This window comes from Phyllobates terribilis, unplaced genomic scaffold (assembly GCF_046119375.1).
Source record: "Phyllobates terribilis strain yellow unplaced genomic scaffold, ASM4611937v1 Scaffold_1__5_contigs__length_1240528914, whole genome shotgun sequence".
NCBI classification, from domain to species: Eukaryota; Metazoa; Chordata; class Amphibia; order Anura; family Dendrobatidae; genus Phyllobates; species Phyllobates terribilis.
Genome location: NW_027362761.1, coordinates 858,773,217 through 858,797,699, shown reverse-complemented (window position 1 = coordinate 858,797,699; position 24,483 = coordinate 858,773,217).

Genomic DNA, 24,483 nt, shown 5'->3' with positions numbered 1-24,483 from the left:
AAAGCCTGTCTGGTCATGCCACAAGCTTTCTAACTGCGCAGAAGGGATCCTGCACACCTCCTTACTATGCTGGCAGTAGGGCTCAACGTCATCAGGCGGTTTTTACATTGAAATGTCTGGGAAATGTGAGTCACACAGCTGAGGAGTTGTGGTCAGCTCTGGAGAACCAATTTCATGAATGGTTGTCTCCACTGGACCTGAAACCAGGGAAGGCCGTGTGCGACAATGCTGCAAACCTGGGTGCGGCCCTTCGCCGGGGCAATGTCACACACGTGCCTTGTATGGCTCACGTGTTGAACCTGGTTGTCCAGCAATTTTTAGCCCACTATCCCAGACTAGATGGCCTTCTGCAGAGGGCACGGTCGCTGTGTGCTCACTTCCGCCGTTCGCATCCCGCAGCTCAGCGACTTACATCTCTACAGAAGTCGTTGGGCCTGCCACTTCACCGGCTAAAATGCGATGTGCCTACCCGGTGGAATTCAACTCTGCACATGTTGCAGCGACTGTGGCAGCACCGACAAGCCCTGGTGCAATACGTTCTGACGTATAGCCTGGGCCAACGAGATTCAGAGGTGGGGCAAATCACGCTGGAGGAGTGGTCTCAGATCAGGGACCTATGCACCCTTCTGCACAGTTTTGAAATGGCGACGAAGATGTTTAGTGCTGACGATGCCATTATCAGCATGACTATTCCGGTGATTTACATGCTGGAGCACATGTTAAACAGAATTCGGAGTCAGGTGGTGGCACACGAGGAGGTGGAGGAAGTAGAGGAGGAGGAGTTGTATGCGGAAGGGCTAACATCTGCAAGGTCCAGACGGTCGGCAGCACCAAGGCGGCAGGCATGTGAGGGTGGGGGAGATGATTTTACCAGGTCGCATGGTAGCAGCCAAACTAGTGAGGAAGGTGCAGGAGCCCAGGAAGAAGTGGAGGACGAACTGATGGAAGACTCATCAGATGAGGGAGACCTTGATCACATTTCTGTTGTGCGAGGTTGGGGGGAGAGGACAGAGGAAGGAAGCATGATTGCTACCTCGCCACCAACACAACAGGGACTTGGTGCTCCTGGATGCGCAACACACATGAGTGCCTTCTTGCTGCACTACCTGCAACATGACCCTCGAATTGTGAGAATTAGAAATAATCCTGACTACTGGGTTGCCACACTGTTAGATCCCCGGTACAAAAGTAAATTTGCAGAAATTATTCCTGCCATAGAAAGGGATGCACGCATGCAGGAGTATCAGCAGAGACTGTTGCAGAATCTTACATGTGCTTTTCCACAAAATACCAGTGGTGCACGTAGTGAATCTCACAGTTCCAACTTGCCAACCGTGGGACCGTCAAGTGTTCAGCACTCAAACCGTAACAGAACCACAGTATCTGCTGGTAACATCAATTTTGCGGAATCATTTCACCACTTTTTTAGCCCATCCTTTGCAAGGCCACAGGAGACAAGAAGTCTGACACATAGTCAACGCCTAGAGACGATGGTACAGGAGTATCTCCAAGTAAACATTGAAGCCACGACTGTGTCACTGGACCCTTGCTCTTTTTGGGCTTCCAATCTGGATAAATGGCCGGAGCTAGCCACTTACGCCTTGGAGATCTTGTCATGCCCCGCAGCCAGCGTTCTGTCTGAACGTGTGTTCAGCGCTGCTGGTGGTGTGCTGACAGATAAGCGCACGCGGCTCTCCACTGATAATGTAGACAGACTCACGTTCATAAAGATGAACAAATCATGGATCCGAAACGACTTTTCTACCCCTGTGTCATCCTGGGGAGAGTAAAAGCTTGATGATTGGTTAAAATCACCCTACCAACCGTTTTAAGCTTTCAAATTACTAATCATGTTTATCTGTATCTTGACTGGAAAATAATTTGGGCTTTGTAGCAGTGTGCAGCACTGATCCTATTAGGCCATCTATAATAAGCTTCACCAGATTTAAAATTGAAAATAATTTTTAGCTGCATCTAGCCCGGAAAATAATTTTGGGGCTCCGAGATGCGCAAGACACATAAGTGCCTTCTTGCTGCACTACCTGCAGCATGACCCTCATATTGTCAGAATTCGAAGTAATCATGACTACTGGGTTGCCACACTCTTAGATCCCCCAAACTTTTCGATCAACCTTTTCATTTTAATAAAGACCAAAAAAATGGTCATTTTTGAAATTATAAGCATTAGCAGGTTGTTAGAAACTGAAATCAAACAGTTTTCAACTCAAAACTTTATTCTAGGTGATGTTACATTTTCACATAGGACCCCTTGTTCGAAAGGAGCTTCTGAACTCTCTCGTCCATTGAATTTGTCAGGTTTTGGATGGTTTCTGCTTCAATTGTTTTGCATGAGGACAGAATACCCTCCCAGAGCTGTTGCTTAGATGTGAACTGCCTCCCGCCATCATAGACACTCCTTTTAATGATGCTCCAAAGGTTCTGAATGGGGTAGAGGTCAGGGGAGCATGGGGGTCACACCATAAGTTTGTCCCCTTTTATGCCCAGATCAGCCAGAGATGCAGATGTTTTATGTGCAGCATGAGATGGTGCATTATCATGCAGAAAAATGATCTTGCTGTGAAATACACGGTTCTTCTTCTTGAACCATGGCAGGAAGTGCTGTTTGAGAAAATCCACATACATTATGGAGTTCATCTTTAGCGCCTTCAGGGATCCTAAAGGGGCCAACAATCTCTCTCCCCATGATTCCAGCCCAAAACATTACTCCACCTCCTCCTTGTTGGCGCTGTAGCCGTGTTTGCGTGGGGTGTCCATCAACCAGCCATCCTCCACTCCATTCATCTGGACCATCGAGCGCTGCACGGCACTCATCCGTGAACAAAACAGTTTTGAAATCAGTCTTCATGTAATGTTTGGCCCACTGGAGCCGTTTCTGCTTGTGTGAAGTGGATAGAGGAGGTCGACAGGATGGCATATGCACAGCTGCAAACCTCTGAAGGACCCTGCATCTTGTTGTTCGGGGGACGTTGGAGGCACAAGCAGCTTCAAAAACTTGTCTGCTGCTATGACAAGGCTTTTTTGCCGCTGCTGTTTCAACCTGACGTAATTGCCTGTAGGAAAGAGTCCTCAATTTGCCCTTATCAGCACGCACACGTGTGTACTGTGAATCAGCTGCATACTTCTTGATTGCCAAGACACTTCATCCTGATCATCGCACAATGTTGATTGTAGTCATGCCTTGACCTAAACACTCCACAATTTGTTGCTTCTCAGCAGCCGACACATCCTTTTTCTTTCCCATTTTGGCAGAAAATGTAGGCTGCTTAATAATGTGAGAGAGCCTTCTTAAGTAGTCTTGCCTTTCATTGGACACACCTGCCAAACTAATTAGCACAGGTGTCTGCAATTGCTTACAGTGATATAAAGAGCCCTGACACACATCACCATCAATGAGTTTAACTGACAAACAAACAAATTCTTCCCTTATCACTCCTAAACACTTTTTGCATAATAATTTGGAACGCGGTGTACATGTGCTTTTCCACAAAACACCAGTGGTTCACGTAGTGAATCTTACAGTTCTAACTTGCCAACCGTGGTCTGTATGGAATTGTTCAATAAAGGGCCCAAAATTAAGATAACATAGATGGGAGAGGTCTCTATGAATAGGAATTCCTAAGTATTTGATACCCTGTGAGGGCCAGGCAAAGGGAAAGTTGGACTGGATGGAATCCTATATGGATTTAGGGAGGGAGACATCGAGGGCCTCAGACTTCGCTGCATTGATTTTAAAATTTTACCATGTAACAAAGTGATCTATTTCAGCCATAACAGCAGGGATGGATATATGTGATTGAGTGATATATACTAGGACATCATCAGCAAATAGAGAGCACTTGTACTCGGTGCCTCCCACCTCAATCCACCTAATATTGGGGTTATGGCGAATTGATGAGAGCAGGTGCTCCGTCACTAGGATGTATAAGAGAGGGGACAGAGGACATCCCTGCCTTGTCCCATTGGTGATTGTGAAAGGTGATGAAAATGTTCTGACGCACCCCCTGGGCCTTGGGACACCCGGAGCCGGACCCTTTTTGGTGGATGCTGGTGGTTGTAGTCTTCGTGGCGGCGATCCGGTTCCGTGGCTCAGGGCGGTCAAACCAGTGGCGGAACTATTTATGTGGTTTTGATGTTTAAATGTCCGACTACGCCACCCGTGGATTGCGGTCAGAGTGAACCGCCGCTACAGGGCAGACCGCTAAGGCTGGTGTTGTGGGTGCAGCAGAGCGTAGCATAACTCCCCACGGGAGGAGTATAGCCTCAGGGCAGTGTATGCGGAGGATGGGGGTGATGGTGCAGGGCAGCAGCAGTAACGACACGGAGTCAGTGATGCAGTTCAGGGCCTTTACTCACAGTTCTTATTATCCAGACCACGTCTGCAGGTAACGGCTGCCCACGTCGTACTGTGCTCACCAGGTGAGGGGCTCAGACAACTCCCAGATAACTTTGGAGCGCTTCACAGGACCCCCTTTGTGTGTCCTTTGTCTGGCCTTTCTTACCAACACTTCTGTCCGGCTGCCTCGGGCCTCCTCTTGGTAAACTTGGCGCCAGTTTCCCTGACCCTATGTGGTGCCTTCCTAGCGGGTGGAGCAAGGGGCTGCGCCACATAAAATGTCAGAGCCTCCGGTTTCTAGCTGAGGGTCGTTTCCTGCCTCCACTAGTTCGGGGACCGGTCTCCCCCTTTGGCCTGACCCCTCCACGCAGGTGGATTCGGGCGTGCGGTGGCGACTCGCCCGTCCGCACCCCTGGGATCCCTTCATTCCTCGTTCCTGGAGCCTTCTCCGCTCCTCTTCCTTCCTTCTCCCTCTTGCAGGCCTGGGCCTCTGTTACTAGGCCCGCCTCCGGAGCAGAGCTCATGCAGAGCCCCTGCTCCCTGCCACTTCTGCTCAGACTTCTCTGCACTGAACTAAGATGGTGCCCACCTTTTATACTCCCTTCTCAATGCACCCAGGAACTGCTTCCTCCCTGCTCCTGCACTGCAGGGTTCCCCTTCCTCAGTGTTCCCTCCCCCCACTCCAGCCAGGGACAGGGACTGTCGTGCCCATCTCAGGGGCATATTGGTCGCCCTGCCCCACGGCAATGTGGTGTAATGCATGCAGGTGTCGGGTCCTGATCCACACTCCATCCTTATCTGAGAGTGAGATATCACACCTCTGGGTGAGGTGCAATACGTCTGTAGCAACCGAGCCCTCGGTGCTACAGTTCCATTTATCTTCAGCCTAGGTGACGTATTGTGATACAGGGCCGTGATTTTGGCTATAAAAGGGTCCCCTAGACCCCTACCCCAAGCTTTTTAAGAGAATCATATATGGCGTGCCAGGAGACTCTATGGAATGCTTTCTCAGCATCCAACGAGAGTATCTACTTACAAATTTTTAACTGCATCTAGCCCAGGAAATACTTTGTGACTAGTAGCAGTGTCTGCTAGTCAGCGGATTATCCCGGCTGTTAAGCAAGCTACACCACCTGTAGTTTGGACACTTAATTTTTTCAAAGGAAATGCTTCGGGACCACGGGATACTTAGTGAAGAGCATCAGGAGGCACCCCAAGGCATAGGGGCTGGGACTGGCACTAGGATGCCTTGCGGTGGACAGCCGAGCTCGATCCTTATAAAAGCTTTTTAACTGCAGCAGCTTTAGTGGACGCTACTGGAGCTGGAATTACGCGGCTGCTGGCATGAGACTTGCCCTCCAATAGATCCTTGTAAATGGATTTAAAGTGTATTCATTCAAATTAGAGGGACAATTTAAATTAAAAAGCTTAGAGCTGCCTCCACCACAGGGGGGCTCTCTCGACCCACCAGCGGACAGGCACCAGTATTGGGAGAGGGGGGCTGGCCGTCAGGGTTCACCGCGGCTCTGGCACAAACCCGGCGACACGGAGGTGGCACGGGCAGGAGCGGACTGGCCGTCTCGGCTTCTCACTTTTTGGATTTTAGAAGGGCATGACATGCCTATATCTGTGTCTCCCCCTCCTTTTACTCCTCCACCTCTTTTCTTTTCGCATGACTATATGTACTTGTCACTTTTCCATGTGTTAGTTGTGTCTTCTGAGCAGTTTGTCAGCTTTTGGACACCTTTGAAGGTGTTTTCTATGTGTTTCTATGTGTTTTTGTTTGCCTGCCATTGGTTTTAACGGTGTTCGAAGGTGTTCGACGAACAGTTCGACGAACAGTTCGGCGAACACACGGGTGTTCGACGAACCGAACCGAACTCGAACACTACGGGGGTGGCTCAACACTAGTTAGCACTGAAGACTTGCAGCGCTGGGATCCTGGGTTCAAATCCCAGCAAGGACAACATCTGCAAGGATTTTGTATGTTCTCCCTGTGTTTGGTGGGTTTCCTCCTCAGTACAAATGCAGCCATTGTGTGTCCGGGAACCTTCCCACACACTTTTCTTAGCCAGGACTGCTTCTCAGCAGTGTTGGATGGTCCCACTAGAGTATCCTCTGGTGTGCCTTGGCTTCTAGCTCAGGAGAGTTTATAATAGCGCTAACTTTGCAGCTGCTATGCGGCTCTTGAGCGGGTGAGAAAGGTTAGCCCTCAAAATCAAATCGTCTGGTGGGCACAATGTTTTTCAATCTGAAACAGCTTCCCAGTGGGAGTTGTATTTCACCACAGCCATATTCTTTAGCTCGGTGAAAGGACTGGCTTAGAGGGAAACCGTATCTATCCCGGCTGTCATTTCTCCGTCACCAGGTTCCACCCATTGTCACACACGACTATGCCTGGCTGTATGTTCAGCGGTGAGAGCCACAGATCAGGCTGCTGTGTTACAGCTTTCAACAACTCTGCAGCGCTGGGCGGTTTGTCAATTAAGCATTAAGCATGTTATCTTCAGCACAGCCTGTTGCTGCTTGGCCTAGGCAGTGCTGCAGTGCTGTCAGCTTGTGACAGATGTGATCATTTCGGAGATGGAGGAGGAGGTGCATGAGCTGAACAATGTGATTACATTGAGGTTAAATTGGTGACGCTGTTTTTTATACTAAAGAAAGATCCTATTGTTCTGGGTTTTTTTACGTTATTTTTTAAGACAAATGCATTCACCGGGAAATGTCATTTTAACATTTTACAACCTTATCTGGCAATGTGGTGTGTGACACATCATCAGACACATCCTTTTATATTTATGATGGAGGGACTCTGAAAGTCATAAAGCCTATTTTTACAGGGACATCAGACGGCCCTTACTATTCTTAAAAGGCCAGCAGTCGGCCATAGCTATTGTTAGAGAGCCATCAGCCGGCTATGCTTTGTTGTTCCCATTATTAACATGTGGGTCTCCTATACTGTTATTGCGTATCCAGTGACTGCAAGGGCTGCCAAAAATTTGGATGCAACCCAATACCCCTTTGAAGAGACATAGAGGAGGGTCTCAGTAAAAAAAATGTTCCCATTATAAAGGAGCGGGTCTCCTATAGTGGTAATGCCCATGCTGTGACTGAAAGGACTGCCAAAATTTGGGAAAAACCCCACTAATAATTTAAAGACACACGGAGCAGGGCCACAGTAACAAGAACAACATGTTCCCATTAGAAAGGAGAGGGTCTGCTATACAGTTATAGGGTATGCAGTGAGTCCAACGGCTGACCAATTTTAGGAAAAACCCCACTAAGAATTTAAAGACACACGGAGCAGGGCCACAGTAACAAGGTACGACATGTTCTCATTAGAAAGGAGAGGGTCTGCTATATAGTTATAGGGTATGCAGTGAGTCCAACGGCTGACCAATTTTAGGAAAAAACCCACTAAGAATTTAAAGACACACGGAGCAGGGCCACAGTAACAAGGTACAACATGACCCCATTAGAAAGGAGAGGGTCTGCTATACAGTTATAGGGTATGCAGTGAGTCCAACGGCTGACCAATTTTAGGAAAAACCCCACTAAGAATATAAAGACACATAGAGCTGGGCCACAGTAACAAGGTACAACATGTTCCCATTAGAAAGGAGAGGGTCTGCTATACAGTTATAGGGTATGCAGTGAGTCCAACGGCTGACCAATTTTAGGAAAAACCCCACTAAGAATTTAAAGACACACAGAGCAGGGCCACAGTAACAACAAATTCCCATTAGAAAGGAGAGAGTCTCCCATAGTGTTGGCCTATGCAGTGAATGCAAGGGCTGCCAAAAATTTGGAGGCACTTCAATGCCCCTTGGAAGAGACGTGGAGGAGGGCCTCATAAAAAAAGTTCCCATTAGAAAGGAGCGGGCCTCCTATACTTGTAATGCCCATGCTGATGGAGTGTATGGGCTGACAAACATTTACCCCTGAAGGGTATACATGAACATACTGTATAAAAAAAAATTTTCACGGGCATCATAACCACCCTTTAAAAAAATTATGCGGGTGTTGCATCACGGACCACGGTCACCCTGGTGATATGGTGGTGGAGGATGAGGAGAAGGAGGAGGACAAGAGCAAATAGACAAAATCAAGCGTATACCCATGTGTGGGTGTGAAAAGGTGAATGGGAATACACCTCCCAAGAAAATACACTGGATTTGAGTTTATGTTACGCTGCTATCATTCGGTGGTGTTAAGAAGTCTGGCCCAATCCAGCCCTTGTTCATTTTTATAAAAGTCAGCCTGTCAGCATTTTCAGTTGACAGGCGGATGCACTTATCAGTTATAATTCCACCAGCGGCACTAAAAACCCGCTCTGATAAAACGCTGACGGCAGGGCAGGCCAGGACCTCCAAGGCATAGAGAGCCAGTTCATTCCACGTATCCAGCTTGGATACCCAATAATTATAAGGCACAGAGGAATCATGGAGGACATTGGAACGGTCAGCAAGGTACTCCCTCAGCATCTTCCCAAACTTTGCACTCCTTGTGAGAGTACCCTGCGCCTCAGGGCCTGTGCGATTGGAGGGTCTGAGAAAACTCTCCCAGAACTTTGACAGTGTTCCCCTGCCTCTACTGGATTGAAGTTGTGTCTCTCTCGCCTGTACTACTTGGTTGTCCAACGAAGTGTGCCCTCTGCCGCCAGCGTTTTCAGATGGGAATTTTTTTAATAGTTCCGCAACAAGGTCCTTCTGGTACTGCCCCATTTTTGTAGACCTGTCCGCCTTAGGAATAAGAGATAGAAAGTTCTCCTTGTAGCGTGGGTCTCGAAGTGTCATCAACCATAGGCAAACACAATGGGAGACCTACTTCCTAATAATGGGAACATTATTTTCAGAAGGCCCTCCTCTAAGTCTCTTCAAAGGGGTATTGGGGTGCGTGCAAATTTTCAAAGTGGTATTGGGGTACATTCAAATTTTGGGCAGCCCTGCCACTCACTGCATACACAATAACAGTATAGGAGACCCACTCTTTAGTAATGGGAACAATAAAACATAGCCGGCTGATGGCTCTCTAAGAATAGTGAGGACCGACTGCTGGCCCTTTAAGAATAGTAAAGGCCGCCTGATGGCCTTATAAAAATAGGCTTTGTGACTTTCAGAGTCCTTCCTTCATAAATGAAACCCGATGTGTCTGATGATATCTCACACACCACATGGCCAGATAAGGTTGTAAAATGTTAAAATGACATACATCTGTCACGGTTGAAAGCAATGAAATAAAAAAACTACGAGTGATCATAGCCCAAGGTGTGGAGGAATATTTTTGTTTTTGGTTATTTATTTTGCTTTATATACAAGTCATTACCCTGGAAATGATGTTCCTTAACATATTTCCCCATGCTGTTCCCATTTCATTTGAGCACTGTTCGATTTGGTTGAGCTTCCCATAGACTTACATTGAGCTCATTGCTCGGGTCGAGCACCCGAGTATTCCAATGTGCTCGACCCGAGCATCGAACAAGCGAGCATTTTAGTGCTCACCCATCACTAGTATGGAGTTAAAATGCAATTTATCCAAGGTAACAATAGCAGCCGCTAGCAGAAGGCCAATAGAATCTTGTCAACTGCTTCTGGACAGCTCATAGACTTTAAACGTCTGAAAGGTCCTGCTCCTACTCTTCAGTAACATTTTGTTATATTTTATTCACTTGGCCTGGTGTGTTCCAATTGGTATCTTGGGACACAGCATGAGATCGTAGAAGAAATTTTAGAACCACTCTCCATAATCTTTGAAAATTCTTGGAGAACAGGAGAAGTCCCAGAAGACTGGAGAAGAGCAAATGTTGTTCCTATCTTCAAAAAGGGGAAGAAGGTGGACCCAGGGAACTATAGGCCGGTGAGTCTGACTTCTATACCAGGAAAGATCTTTGAACAAATTATTAAACAACATGTATGTAAGTACCTGGATAAGAATGAAGTGATTAACCAGAGTCAGCATGGGTTTATAACTAACAAGTCATGTCAGACTAACTTAATTTCCTTCTATGACAGAATCACTGACTGGGTGGATCAGGGAAATGCTGTAGATATAGTATATCTTGACTTCAGCAAAGCATTTGACAAAGTATCTCACACCATCCTTATTGAAAAAATGACCAAGTATGCAATGGACCAGGCAACTGTTAGGTGGATTCATAACTGGCTTAGTGATCGGACTCAAAGGGTGATTGTAAATGGCTTCACATCCAGCTGGATGAATGTCTCAAGTGGGGTACCACAGGGCTCCGTCCTGGGACCTGTATTGTTCAACATCTTTCTCAATGATTTAGATGAAGGAATTGAGGGTAAACTGATTAAATTTGCTGATGACACAAAGCTAGGAGGGATAGCTAATACTAGAGAAGAGAGAGAGAGGATTCAAAAAGACCTAAATAAACTGGAGCAGTGGGCAGCAACCAACAGAATGGTTTTTAACAGGGAAAAATGCAAAGTACTACATCTGGGCAATAAAAATGAAAAAAGCATATACAGAATGGGAGGAATAGAGCTAAGCAACAGTACATGTGAAAAAGACTTAGGTATACTAATAGATCATAGACTGAACATGAGTCAACAGTGTGATGCAGCAGCAAAAAAGGCAAATACAATTCTGGGATGTATTAACAGAAGCATACAGTCTAGATCACGTGAAGTCATTATTGGTCTTTACTCCTCTTTGGTCAGACCTCATCTGGAATACTGTGTACAGTTTTGGGCACCACATTTTAAAAAAGACATAGACAAACTGGAGCAAGTTCAGAGAAGAGCGACCAGAATGGTGACTGGTCTGCAAACCATGTCCTATGAGGAACGGTTGCAGGATTTGGGAATGTTTAGCTTGCAAAAAAGAAGACTGAGAGGAGACTTAATAGCTGTCTACAAATATGTCAAGGGCTGTCACATTGTAGAAGGATCATCTTTATTCTCATTTGCACAAGGAAAGACTAGAAGCAATGGGATGAAACTAAATGGGAGGAGACACAGATTAGATATTAGAAAAAACTTTTTGACAGTTAGGGTGATTAATGAGTGGAACAGGCTGCCACGAGAGGTGGTGAGTTCCCCTTCAATGGACGTCTTCAAACAGAGGCTGGACAGACATCTGTCTGAGATGATTTAGTGAATCCTGCTTTGAGCAGGGGGTTGGACCAGATGACCCAGGAGGTCCCTTCCAACTCTACCATTCTATGATTCTATGATTATCATTCATTATTTTTTCACTTCATTTTTTCACATATATATTTATTTATATTTTAATAATTTAATCAATGAATTTTTATTTATTTCACATATTTATTTAATATTAATATTTTTATATATTGTATATTATACTGTATGTATATATACACTGCTCAAAAAAGTAAAGGGAACACTTAAACAACAGAATATAACTCCAAGTAATTCAAACTTCTGTGAAATCAAACTGTCCACTTAGGAAGCAACACTGGTTGACAATCAATTTCACATACTGTTGTGCAAATGGAATAGACAATAGATGGAAATTATTGACAATTATCAAGACACACTCTAATAAACGAGTGGTTCTGCAGGTGGGGACCACAGACCACATCTCAATACCAATGCTTTCTGGCTGATGTCTTGGTCACTTTTGAATGTTGGTTGTGCTTTCACACTCGTGGTAGCATGAGACGGACTCTACAACCCACAGAAGTTGCTCAGGTAGTGCAGCTCATCCAAGATGGCACATCAATGCGAGCTGTGGCAAGAAGGTTTGCCGTGTCTGTCAGCGTAGTGTCCAGAAGCTGAAGGCGCTCCCAGGAGACAGGCCAATACACCAGGAGACGTGGTGGGGGCCGTAGGAGGGCAACAACCCAGCAGCAGGACCGCTACCTCCACCTTTGTACAAGGAGGAACAGGAGGAGCACTGCCAGAGCCCTGTAAAATGACCTCCAGCAGGCCACAAATGTGCATGTGTCTGCACAAACGATTAGAAACCGACTCCATGAGGTGGTATGAGGGCCCGACCTCCACAGATGGGGGTTGTGCTCACAGCCCAACACCGTGCAGGACGCTTGGCATTTACCACAGAACACCAGGATTGGCAAAGTCGCCAATGGCGCCCTGTGCTCTTCACAGATGAAAGCAGGTTCACACTGAGCACATGTGACAGACATGACAGAGTCTGGAGACGCCATGGAGAGCAATCTGCTGCCTGCAACATCCTTCAACATGACCGGTTTGGCAGTGAGTCAGTAATGGTGTGGGGTGGCATTTCTTTGGAGGGCCGCACAGCCCTCCATGTGTTCGCCAGAGGTAGCTTGACTGCCATTAGGTACCGAGGTGAGATCCTCAGACCCCTTGTGAGACCATATGCTGGTGCGGTTGGCCCTGGGTTCCGCCTAATGCAGGACAATGCCAGACCTCATGTGGCTGAAGTGTGTCAGCAGTTCCTGCAAGATGAAGGCATTGAAGCTATGGACTGGCCCGCCCGTTCCCCAGACCTGAATCCGATTGAGCACATCTGGGACATCATCTCTCACTCCATCCACCAACGTCACTTTGCACCACAGACTGTCCAGGAGTTGGCGGATGCTTTACTCCAGGTCTGGGAGGAGATCCCGCAGGAGACCATCCGCAACCTCATCAGGAGCATGCCCAGGCATTGTAGGGAGGTCATACTGGCACGTGGAGGCCACACACAATACTGAGCCTCATTTTGACTTGTTTTAAGGACATAACATCAAAGTTGGATCAGCCTGTAGTGTGTTTTTCCACTTTAATTTTGGGGGTGACTCCAAATCCAGGGCTCCATTGGTTAATAAATTTGATTTCCATTGATGATTTTTGTGTGATTTTGTTGTCAGCACATTCAACTTTGTACAGAACCAAGTATTCAATGAAAATATTTCATTCATTCAGATCTAGGATGTGTTATTTGAGTGTTCCCTTTATTTTTTTAAGCAGTGTATATATATTTGTGTATATATATTCATATTATGTGTTGGATTCATATTTTGTCTGTGGTCATACCTATATTTAATGTATTATGAGTTTTATGTTTCTTCTGTGGCTCTTATGATGTTTGGTCCAGTGTTTGACTATGTGGAGGTTTCCCTGAGCCTGCGTTCCATTAATGGACCACAGATCTTATAGCTATAGCACTATGCACCTTAGGACATATCACTTCCACCTTTGGTAGTAAGCGTCACTTGTGCGTTCCAATGGTAGAACACACCATCTATATTTATGGGGCGTGCGCTCCTTGATTGTGTCACTTCCGGTTTCCCGGGTGGCATGATCTGGGAGCGATGCACCTTTGGACACGTCACTTCCGCTTCCGGTGGTGCGCGTCATTTGTGCGTTCCAATGTGGAACGCACTGCCTACTCTTATGGGACGCACCCTTGGATCGCGTCACTTCCGGTTTGCCGGGTGGCGTGAACTGGGCATGCGTTCCACACTGGAACGCACATCATTAGGTATGTGATGATCCAACTATGCTTCACCACCCACCAATGAAATTGGATAACACAGAATGATTTTTGAGCATTCACCCTATTTGAAGGGTTTATCCTAATACTTTTGTGATTGGCCAGAGGGATATATATAACATTACCCTTGCTCTTTCTTACTATATATACTGGTTGAGAAAGCCATTCGGTGAAACGGCGTTGGAGGTTGTGGGGCCTATTTATATGGTATTTATCCCTCTCTATGTGTTTATTTAGTCATTTAGTTTAGCACTCTAATTATATATATCCACTGTGATTTATTTATTTATATTTCTAGCTGCTGCTATACGTATTTATTGCACTATACACTTCAATAGTCTGAATTTGCCTTCTATTTGATTCTTATTGATTTATGCCCCACAGTCAATCAATTTGGGTATTTATTATATATCTTTGAGTCTGTTTTCAAATTTATGTGTTTTTTCATTTATATTTGTATTTTTTTTAAAATCTATTAAATGAATCTTTTAATTGATTTTATGATTATTCATTATTTATGGAGTGGCTTCTGTCTTCAGCAACATTCTAAAACATCATTACATGCAAAGGAAGAAAAAGGAACACTAAAATTGTGGTCAGTGGTACAGAAATGTTTTTAATTTATTTCATTATGCAGGGGTTTAAACAACAGGTTGCTTGACTGAAAGGCGCATATCAGAATACAATGTTAAAACTGTATAAACACTAAATCAAAAATATATATAAGGTAAGGCTGATATACACATAATCAAAAGTAAAGACAGGTATATACTCCAATGTACAAATTATAACACAAACCCAGGATTGTTGAACCCACAGAAAAACAAAGGACAGCTATATAAAGACATGATATGTATAGTACAATACACTATATATCCTAACATCAAAATAGTATAGAGGATATATATATGTGTGCTCAATATGTTAATAAAGTGCATGTGCATATTATGCCTATATTCAACCTATATATACGTACATCAAATTTGTAAAAAGCATATAAAGAGTATATGTGCCCAGTACAACACCAATGGTAAAGCGCTTGTGCGCTAAGCACATATAGACCTCACATGTATGTGTAGGTTTATAATAAAGAGCATATGTGGGATAGGTTTCTGCCATACATGTCCCAGTGTGTAATGAACAGATGCTGTAACTAAAGTATATGTCATATAGTAGATGTAGTGACATATGCTGACGAGCAAAAAAGGGGGTTATATTGATGGATAAGTGATGTAGCCTAGAAGGATATACGCCCACTGCATAATGAAATAAATAAACATTTTTTCTTTACCACTGACCACAATTTCAGTTTTCCTTTTTCTTCCTTTGTTCATAGCACTGTTATCGAGGGTCATATACAGTTATATGAAAAAGTTTGGGCACCCCTATTAATCTTAAGCTTAATGTTTTATAAAAATTGGTGTTTTTGCAACAGCTATTTCAGTTTGATATATGTAATAACTGTTGGACACAGTTATGTTTCTGACTTGAAATGAGGTTTATTGTACTAACAGAAAATGTGCAATCTGCATTCAAACAAAATTTGACAGGTGCATAAGTATGGGTACCCTTAACATTTTCTTGTTTTAAATACTCCTACCTACTTTTTACTGACTTACTAAAGCACTTTTTTTGATTTTGTAACCTCATTGAGCTTTGAACTTCATAGCCAGGTGTATGCAATCATGAGAAAACCTACTTAAAGTGGCCACTTGCAAGTTGTTCTCCTGTTTGAATCTCCTCTGAAGAGTGGCATCATGGGCTCCTCAAAACAACTGTCAAATGATCTGAAAACAAAGATTATTCAACATAGTTGTTCAGGGGAAGGATACAAAAAGCTGTCTCAGAGATTTAACCTGTCAGTTTCCACTGTGAGGAACATAGTAAGGAAATGGAAGAACAAAGGGACAGTTCTTGTTAAGGCCAGAAGTGCCAGGCCAAGAAAAACATCAGAAAGGCAGAGAAGAAGAATGGTGAGATCAGTCAAGGACAATCCTCAGACCACCTCCAGAGAGCTGCAGCATCAACTTGCTGCAGATGGTGTCACTGTGCATCGGTCAACTATACAACGCACTTTGCACAAGGAGAAGCTGTATGGGAGAGTGATGCGAAAGAAGCCGTTTCTGCAAGCACGCCACAAACAGAGTCGGCTGATGTATGCAAAAGCACATTTGGAGAAGCCAATTTCTTTTTGGAAGAAGGTCCTGTGGACTGATGAAACCAAGATTGAGTTGTTTGGTCATACAAAAAGGCGTTATGCATGGCGGCAAAAAAACACAGCATTCCAAGAAAAACACTTGCTACCCACAGTAAAATTTGGTGGAGGTTCCATCATGCTTTGGGGCTGTGTGGCCAATGCCGGCACCGGGAATCTTGTTAAAGTTGAGGGACGCATGGATTCCACTCAGTATCAGCAGATTCTTGACAATAATGTTCAAGAATCAGTGACAAAGTTGAAGTTACGCAGGGGATGGATCTTTCAGCAAGACTATGATCCAAAACACCGCTCCAAATCTACTCAGGCATTCATACAGAGGAACAATTGCAATGTTCTGGAATGGCCATCCCAGTCCCCAGACCTGAATATCATTGAACATCTGTGGGATAATTTGAAGAGGGCTGTCCATTCTCGGCGACCATCAAACTTAACTGAACTGGAATTGTTTTGTAAAGAGGAATGGTCAAAAGTACCTTCATCCAGGATCCAGGAACTCATTAAAAGCTACAGGAAGCGACTAGAGACTGTTATTTTTGCAAAAGGAGGATCTACTAAATATTAATGTCACTTTTCTGGTGAGGTGCCCATACTTATGCACCTGTCAAATTTTGTTTGAATGCAGATTGCACATTTTCTGTTAGTACAATAAACCTCATTTCAAGGCAGAAACATTACTGTGTCCAACAGTTATTACATATATCAAACTGAAATAGCTGTTGCAAAAACGCCAATTTTTATAAAACATTAAGCTTAAGATTAATAGGGGTGCCCAAACTTTTTGATATAACTGTATAAAGGATTACATAGTAGTGTAATGCCACTTTACCCATATTACCACTGATTCTGAAATGGTTTAGACTGTTTAATTTATACCTCCGTGGTTTTATGAATTGAAATTCCATCTCGCATGCAGTGGATGACTGACATGTGACAGCACCTTCTCAATTAAAATACATCCATCAATTACAATCCATTTATATACTAAGAGGATAGTGTTACAGCAATGCATTTAAGTGTAAAATCTATACATACATATACATGCTGTTTGTGAACTACTATGTCTACTCCATGGTTACATAGTAATATATTAACATGGACTTTTACTCTACCTTCTTCCTTTATCTTATCTTACGGATACTTCCTAGCTCCACATGTCTACAATTTACTGAACAAACTTATCTATATACTGTATATCTGTTATATCAGCTACATGTATAGCCTGAATAGTTTTATATATTATTAACTACATACTTGAATCTGAAATTGATTGGTCTTATACAGTTGAAATTGTGTTATGTTAATAAAGCCTAATTATTGTGCAATTATATATGCGTGAGCAGTGTCGCTTGTATATGCAAAGTTAGCTAGCAGCAAATAAGACAACAGCCACAAACTTGTCTAAAACACTAAATTAGACCAATATTAAATATTCTCGCTTTAGCTTAACAAAGGAAAAAAGACAGGTAGGATGAATGTAATATTCTGTAATTCTAGCCAGCGGTATCGTGTCTAACTGACTGACAATATAGCCCTGGGTTTGGAAGTTTAAAATTGGTGAGCAAAGATTAGTATCCTTGGCTATTGTAGGAATGCTCAATAATTTAGCAGCAATATATGACATACAGTGGTGGCCAAAAGTATTGGCACCCCTGCAATTCTGTCAGATAATACTCAGTTTCTTCCTGAAAATGATTGCAATCACAAATTCTTTGGTATTATTATCTTCATTTAATTTGTCTTCAATGAAAAAACACAAAAAGAATTGTCCTAAAGCCAAATTGGATATAATTCCACACCAAACCTAAAAAAGGGGGTGGGCAAAAGTATTGGCACTGTTTGAAAAATCATGTGATGCTTCTCTAATTCGTGTAATTAACAGCACCTGTAACTTACCTGTGGCACCTAACAGGTGTTGGCAATAACTAAATCACACTTTCAGCCAGTTAACATGGATTAAAGTTGACTCAACATCTGTCCTGTGTCCTTGTGTGTACCACATTGAGCATGGAGAAAAGAAAGAAGACCAAAGAACTGTCTGAGGACTTCAGAAACCAAATTGTGAGGAAGCATGAGCAATCTCAAGGCTACAAGTCCATCTCCAAAGACCTGAATGTTCCTGTGTCTTCCGTGCGCATTGTCATCAAGAAGTTTAAAGCCCATGGCACTGTGGCTAACCTCCCTAGATGTGGACGGAAAAGAAAAATTGACGAGAGATTTCAATGCAAGATTGTGCGGATGGTGGATAAAGAACCTCGACTAACATCCAAACAAGTTCAAGCTGCCCTGCAGTCCGAGGGTGCAACAGTGTCAACCCGTACTATCCGTCGGCGTCTGAATGAAAAGGGACTGTATGGTAGGATACCCAGGAAGACCCCACTTCTTACCCCAAGACATAAAAAAGCCAGGCTGGAGTTTGCCAAAACTTACCTGAGAAAGCCTAAAACGTTTTGGAAGAATGTTCTCTGGTCAGAAGAGACAAAAGTAGAGCTTTTTGGGAAAAAGCATCAACATAGAGTGTACAGGAAAAAAAAGAGGCATTCAAAGAAAAGAACACGGTCCCTACAGTCAAACATGGTGGTTGTTCCCTGATGTTTGGGGTTGCTTGCTGCCTCTGGCACTGGACTGCTTGACCGTGTGCATGGTATTATGAAGTCTGAAGACTACCAACAAATTTTGCAGCATAATGTAGGGCCCAGTGTGAGAAAGCTGGGTCTCACTCAGAGGTCATGGGTCTTCCAGCAGGACAATGACCCAAAACACACTTCCAAAAGCACTATAAAATGGTTTGAGAGAAAGCACTGGAGACTTCTAAGGTGGCCAGCAATGAGTCCAGACCTGAATCCCATAGAACACCTGTGGAGAGATCTCAAAATGGCAATTTGGAGTAGGCACCCTTCAAATATCAGTGACCTGGAGCAGTTTGCCAAAGAAGAATGGTTTACAATTCCAGCAGAGCATTGTAAGAAACTCATTGATGGAGTTTGGTCTTTGCATACTTCTGACACTGAATTTTATGGTGAGGATGCAGAAGAGGTTTTCTTCTGATGACTCTTCCACGACGGCCATATTTGTGCAGGTGTCTCTGAACAGTAGAACTGTAGAACAATGTACCACAACTCTAGAGTTTGCTAAATCTTTCTGTCTTTTGCAGTCAAACGGAGGTTCTGATTTGCCTCTCTAGCAATACTATGAGCAGCTCTCACTGAAATTTTGCTCATTCTTCCAGACCTTATCTTGACCTCCACTGTTCCTGATAAGTGCCATTTTTTAATTACATTTCGAACTGAGGAAAGGGCAACTTGAAACTGCTCTGCTATCTTCTTATAGCCTTTTCCTGATTTGTGGGCCTCGACCATTTTCATTTTCAGAGTGCTAGGCAGCGGCTTAGAAGAACCCATGGCTGTTGTTTTTTGGCACAAGGTTAGAGGAGGCTTGGTTTTTATAAAGCTGGGAAAGTTGCATTCACCTGGCTTTTCCTAACAATTATAGTGAACAAGCCATAACCCTACAGGCTAAATAAGCCCTGAAATCTTGGTCAAATCTCCAAGAGTGCCAAAACATTTGCATCTGCCAATTTTCCTTTTTGTAATTTTTAAAATGTAAAAATGACAATATGTATATATTTTTTTGGCTGAAATACATAGGAAATGTGTACTCTTTAACTGTAGCCCTTTTAGAGATCATTTCATATTCAACTTGCTTAACTGTTCAAAAACCGAAACAGAAACAAAATAAATGAAATAAATACCCTGCTGTAAATAAATAACTAAAAGCAATAGTGCATATAAATAACAGTGGGTACTTAGTAAACACCATTTTTGATAAAAAAAAGAGTAGAAGCCATCCTACCAATGTCAAGGTGTACCCAGGTTCGGGATAGTCCTAATCTCTAATATTAAAACCTTACCCTGTGTCATAGTGAAGTCCTGTGTGAATAAGGGATGAGAAGGACTGGGTTCCAAACATGGACACACAGCAATGACCAGTGATAGAAGAAGCGATAATACATTGACTTTCTCTAGTATCATCCCCTTTGTCAGAAGTTATAAGAACGTATAGCCAGAGACTGCTACAGTAGCTAGAGTGAACCTGAGAAGCCCCTGTCCTGACAGGTATGGTGCGTAGTCATGAAGTGACCACCTCTGGGACAGCAAATAAAGAGCCTGACTGGGCCCGAGAGCTATGCAAGGACATCCGGGGCGTATTGTGTAGCATCAAGGGGACCCCCACTAACGTCACTACACCTGGTTCCATGGTCCGATATGAAGATAGATTGGAGCGGGAATACAGTATATCACAAAAGTGAGTACACCCCCCACATTTTTGTAAATATTTTATTATATCTTTTCATAGTAACATAGTAACATAGTAACATAGTTTGTAAAGCCGAATAAAGACTTGCGTCCATCAAGTTCGACCTGTTAGTTCTGTAATTGCTAAAGTTGATCCAGAAGAGGGCAAAAACCCCAAATGATTTAGCCAATCTTCACCTGAGGAAAAATTCCCTCCCAACTCTGAAACCAGCAGTCAGAATAAATCCCTGTATCAACATACTATTTTATTCTATTTTTAAGTATATGCTGAAATCTGCCTGGTATCTAGAAATGCATCCAGTCCCCGCTTGAACTGGTTTAGTGAATCCGACATTACCGTCTCCTCACTCAGTGAATTCCATATTCTCACTGCTCTTACCGTAAAGAACCCCTTCCTATGCTGGTGCTGAAACCTTTTCTCTTCCAGTCTTAGTGAATGCCCTCTTGTTACCGTAATATCCCTCCTTTTGAACAAATCCCGGGCAAGGTCTCTATACTGTCCCCTAACATATTTGTACACATTTATTATGTCCCCCCTCAACCTTCTCTTTTCCAGGCTGAATAGTCCTAGTTTTGCCAACCTCTCTGGGTATTGCAGTCCCTCCATTCCCCTTATTAATTTTGTTGCCCTCCTTTGTACCTTTTCAAGCTCATTTATATCCTTTCTATATATTGGGGCCCATAACTGAGCACAGTATTCCAAGTGTGGTCTGACCAGTGCTTTGTACAGTGGAAGAACAATGTTCTCATCCTTTGCAGCTATACCTCTTCTGATACATCCCATTACCCTGTTTGCCCTTACAGCAGCGGCCTGACTTTGGGCACTCCAATTTAGTTTGCTATCAATTAAGATGCCCAAGTCCTTCTCCATCTCTGAATTCCCCAATGATTTCCCATTCAGTGAGTACTGGTGACTTCCATTTTTCCTTCCCATATGTATGACCTTACATTTCTCCTCGTTAAACCTCATTTGCCATTTAATGCTCCACCTACCCAGCTTATCCAAATCCCTCTGTAGGTCTGCACTGTCCTCTTTTGTATTAATTGTTTTACATAACTTTGTGTCATCTGCAAATATTGATATTTTACTATTTAACCCGTTGACTATGTCATTAATAAAGATATTAAATAACATTGGGCCTAGTACAGACCCCTGTGGTACCCCACTAGTGACGCTTACCCAATCTGAGTATATTCCATTTATAACCACCCTCTGCCTTCTATCCTTTAGCCAGTTAGCTACCCACTTGCAAACATTTTCCCCCAGCCCCATCATTCTCATTTTGTATACCAACCTATTATGTGGCACGCTATCGAACGCTTTTGAGAAGTCGAGATACACGACATCCACTGGTTCCCCCTGATCTAATCGAGACAGCACTGAAGATATGACACTTTAATACAATGTAATGTAGTCAGTTTAAAGCTTGTATAACAGTATAAATTTGGTGTGCCCTCTAAATAACTCAACGCACAGCCATTAATATCTAAACCGCTGGCAACAAAAGTGAGTGTTGGAGGGGACGAAGAACTTGAAAGCGACAAAATCACAAATTTCAAACAGTTTGCAGCAGCCATAGTATCTGACCAAGAGTTCAGGGAGGAATCTAGACCCACCCAAATTCTGGGCTGTCCCAGAGACAAGTGGGTGCACCTGCAGCAGTCCGATACTGAGTTAGTGGAGCTGAAGAAGTGGGTCACCTTGGGACAGAAACCTGACCAGGAGGCAATAATCGCTTTAGCTGCAAGAACCCTGCAGATCCTAAGCCAAATGGAGAGGCTCTTCATGAGAAATGGGTTGTTATTTTGGAGGATTCAATTATCCCAGAAGGATTTGTGGTAAGCCTAGCCAAGGAGGCTCACATTTTTTGTTTAGTTTTTTTTTTTTTTTTTTTTTTTTACCGTGTTCACTAAAGGGGTTAACTAGTGGGACAGTTTTATAGGTCAGGTTGTTCCGGACACGACGATACCAAATATGTGTATTTTTATTGTTTTTTTTTTCCATAAGATTATTTATTTATGGGTACAATATATATATATATTTTTTTTTTATTATTATTTTTTTTCATTTTTTTCATATTTTTACAATTTTTTTTTAATTTTTTTTTCACTTTCTGACATTTTTATTTTATTTTTACTTTTACACTTTGTCCCACTATGGACACGCACATGGAGAAGTTACTTTGGTCGCGCACTGCGCATGACAAAAGCACTTTCCTGCCTCCTGGTGACCCGGATGTTGTCATGATGACATCGGGTCACCATGGCAACATCCGGGACCCGACTCAGACACCGCGGGACGCCGGGAGAGAAGGTAAGTATAGCACTTATCGATTTCAATCGCAGCATTTCGGGGGTTAATGTGCAGGGAGCGGTGCGGGACCGCTCCCTGCACATAGCACTGGGTGTCAGCTGTAACAATCAGCTGACACCCGGCGGCGATCTCACCCGCACCTCTTGCGTGCAGCGAAATCGCGAGGGAGTACTAATACATATCTGGCCCATAAGGCCCAGGGCACAGATGAGTATTAGTATGCCCTGGGCCAGAAAGGGATTAAAGGGGTTTTCCCACGAACAAAAGTTCATTTTAATCAATATATCTTGGAGTGATAATAAGTTCCACAATTGAATGTATTTAAATAAAATGTTCCTGTGTTGAGATAATCTTAGAAATGTGCCCCTGCTATGTGCTGTGTAATGGTTGTTTCTGATCATGTACGGAACATGGTCTGATCATACCACAGCTCCTGCGTAGGGTAGGAAGCAAAATTTGAAGTAAAGTATTGTTTAAAAATAGGCAGGGAGTTATTTTACCTCACAAAAAGAATCAGCTGTGATCCCATGCTGTAATATCTGTATGCTCTTTTTCTTTCTCCCCTGCCAAGGAGATGTGGTATGATCAGACTATGTTCCGTTCCCGGTCAGACACAGCCATTACACAGGGTACATTTATAAGATTATCTCAGCACAAGGACATTTTATTTAAACACATCCAATTGTGGATATTATTATTATTCCAAGATCTATTGATTAAAATGAACTTTCGTTCGCGGAAAAACCCCTTTAAGTCATTTCAATTTACATTGATATCATTATTATTTTTTGAGTCCGGGATGGGTGGGTGACAGATTATTTTTCAAATTTCATTCACAACACTGTTATTGCAATACTAAGAAGATTTTCTGAGAAGAAAATCCACTGGCTATGTGGCCTATATTGATATACCCTAAGATGATGTTTCATCAAAGTGTTTATGAGGGTTTTCTGGCATAAAACACTTTGAAAAGGCGCAACATTTTTGTGCAATGCAAAGCAAAATTTTGCGACTTTTGCCAAATTCGTTAAAGGTTATGCCTCTGTAGTGGCATAACTTATGGCAGAAATGTTAGTCCAGTCCCTAACTGGTGCAAGGAGGTGCATGTCATTAAGAAGATATGTCAAATTATTTAAGGGGCATATGCCTCTTAGTGAATTTGGCACATCATACTCCAAAATAAGAAGCAAATAACAAATCTATAAAACTTAAAGAAGTTGTCCAATACTTGGACAACTCCTTGTCATATACCATGCTTGGCTCCAATGAAATAAAAAAGCTTATACTTCCTACTCGCAATCCCGGGGCTCCCGTGTGGTTGTTGGGACACATGAGCCCGGCGGCAAATAAATGCTGGCGTCACTGTCTCCGCCTTCATACAAATTGAACATGAAGAGGAAATCAGAGATCAGCTGCAGCTGGACTTCCTTTTCATGTTCAATTCGACAGAAGGCGGGGCCAGTGACCAGCACTGAGTGGGTACCTGATTCACATGTCACAAGAACTGCATGGGAGACCCGAGACCGCGAGTGCCGACAACTCTGGAACGGCGCCTGCACAGGAGGTGAGTTTAAGTTTTTTAATTTTATGGGGCCAAACATTTAGATCAAGAAGGGGTTGTCCTAGTAGTGGACAACCCCGTTAGCCGTTACTCAAAAACTGTTAAAACACACAAATACACTACTATTAAAATAGGTCACCCATATCAATATCAATGACACAACAAACACACACAAAAAAAACAGATATAATTAATCTCCCTGTGTGGGAAAAAAACTGACAGTGGTCAGTTCGTGATGGGATGGTCTCTATGGATTGAGACCATTAGTAATAG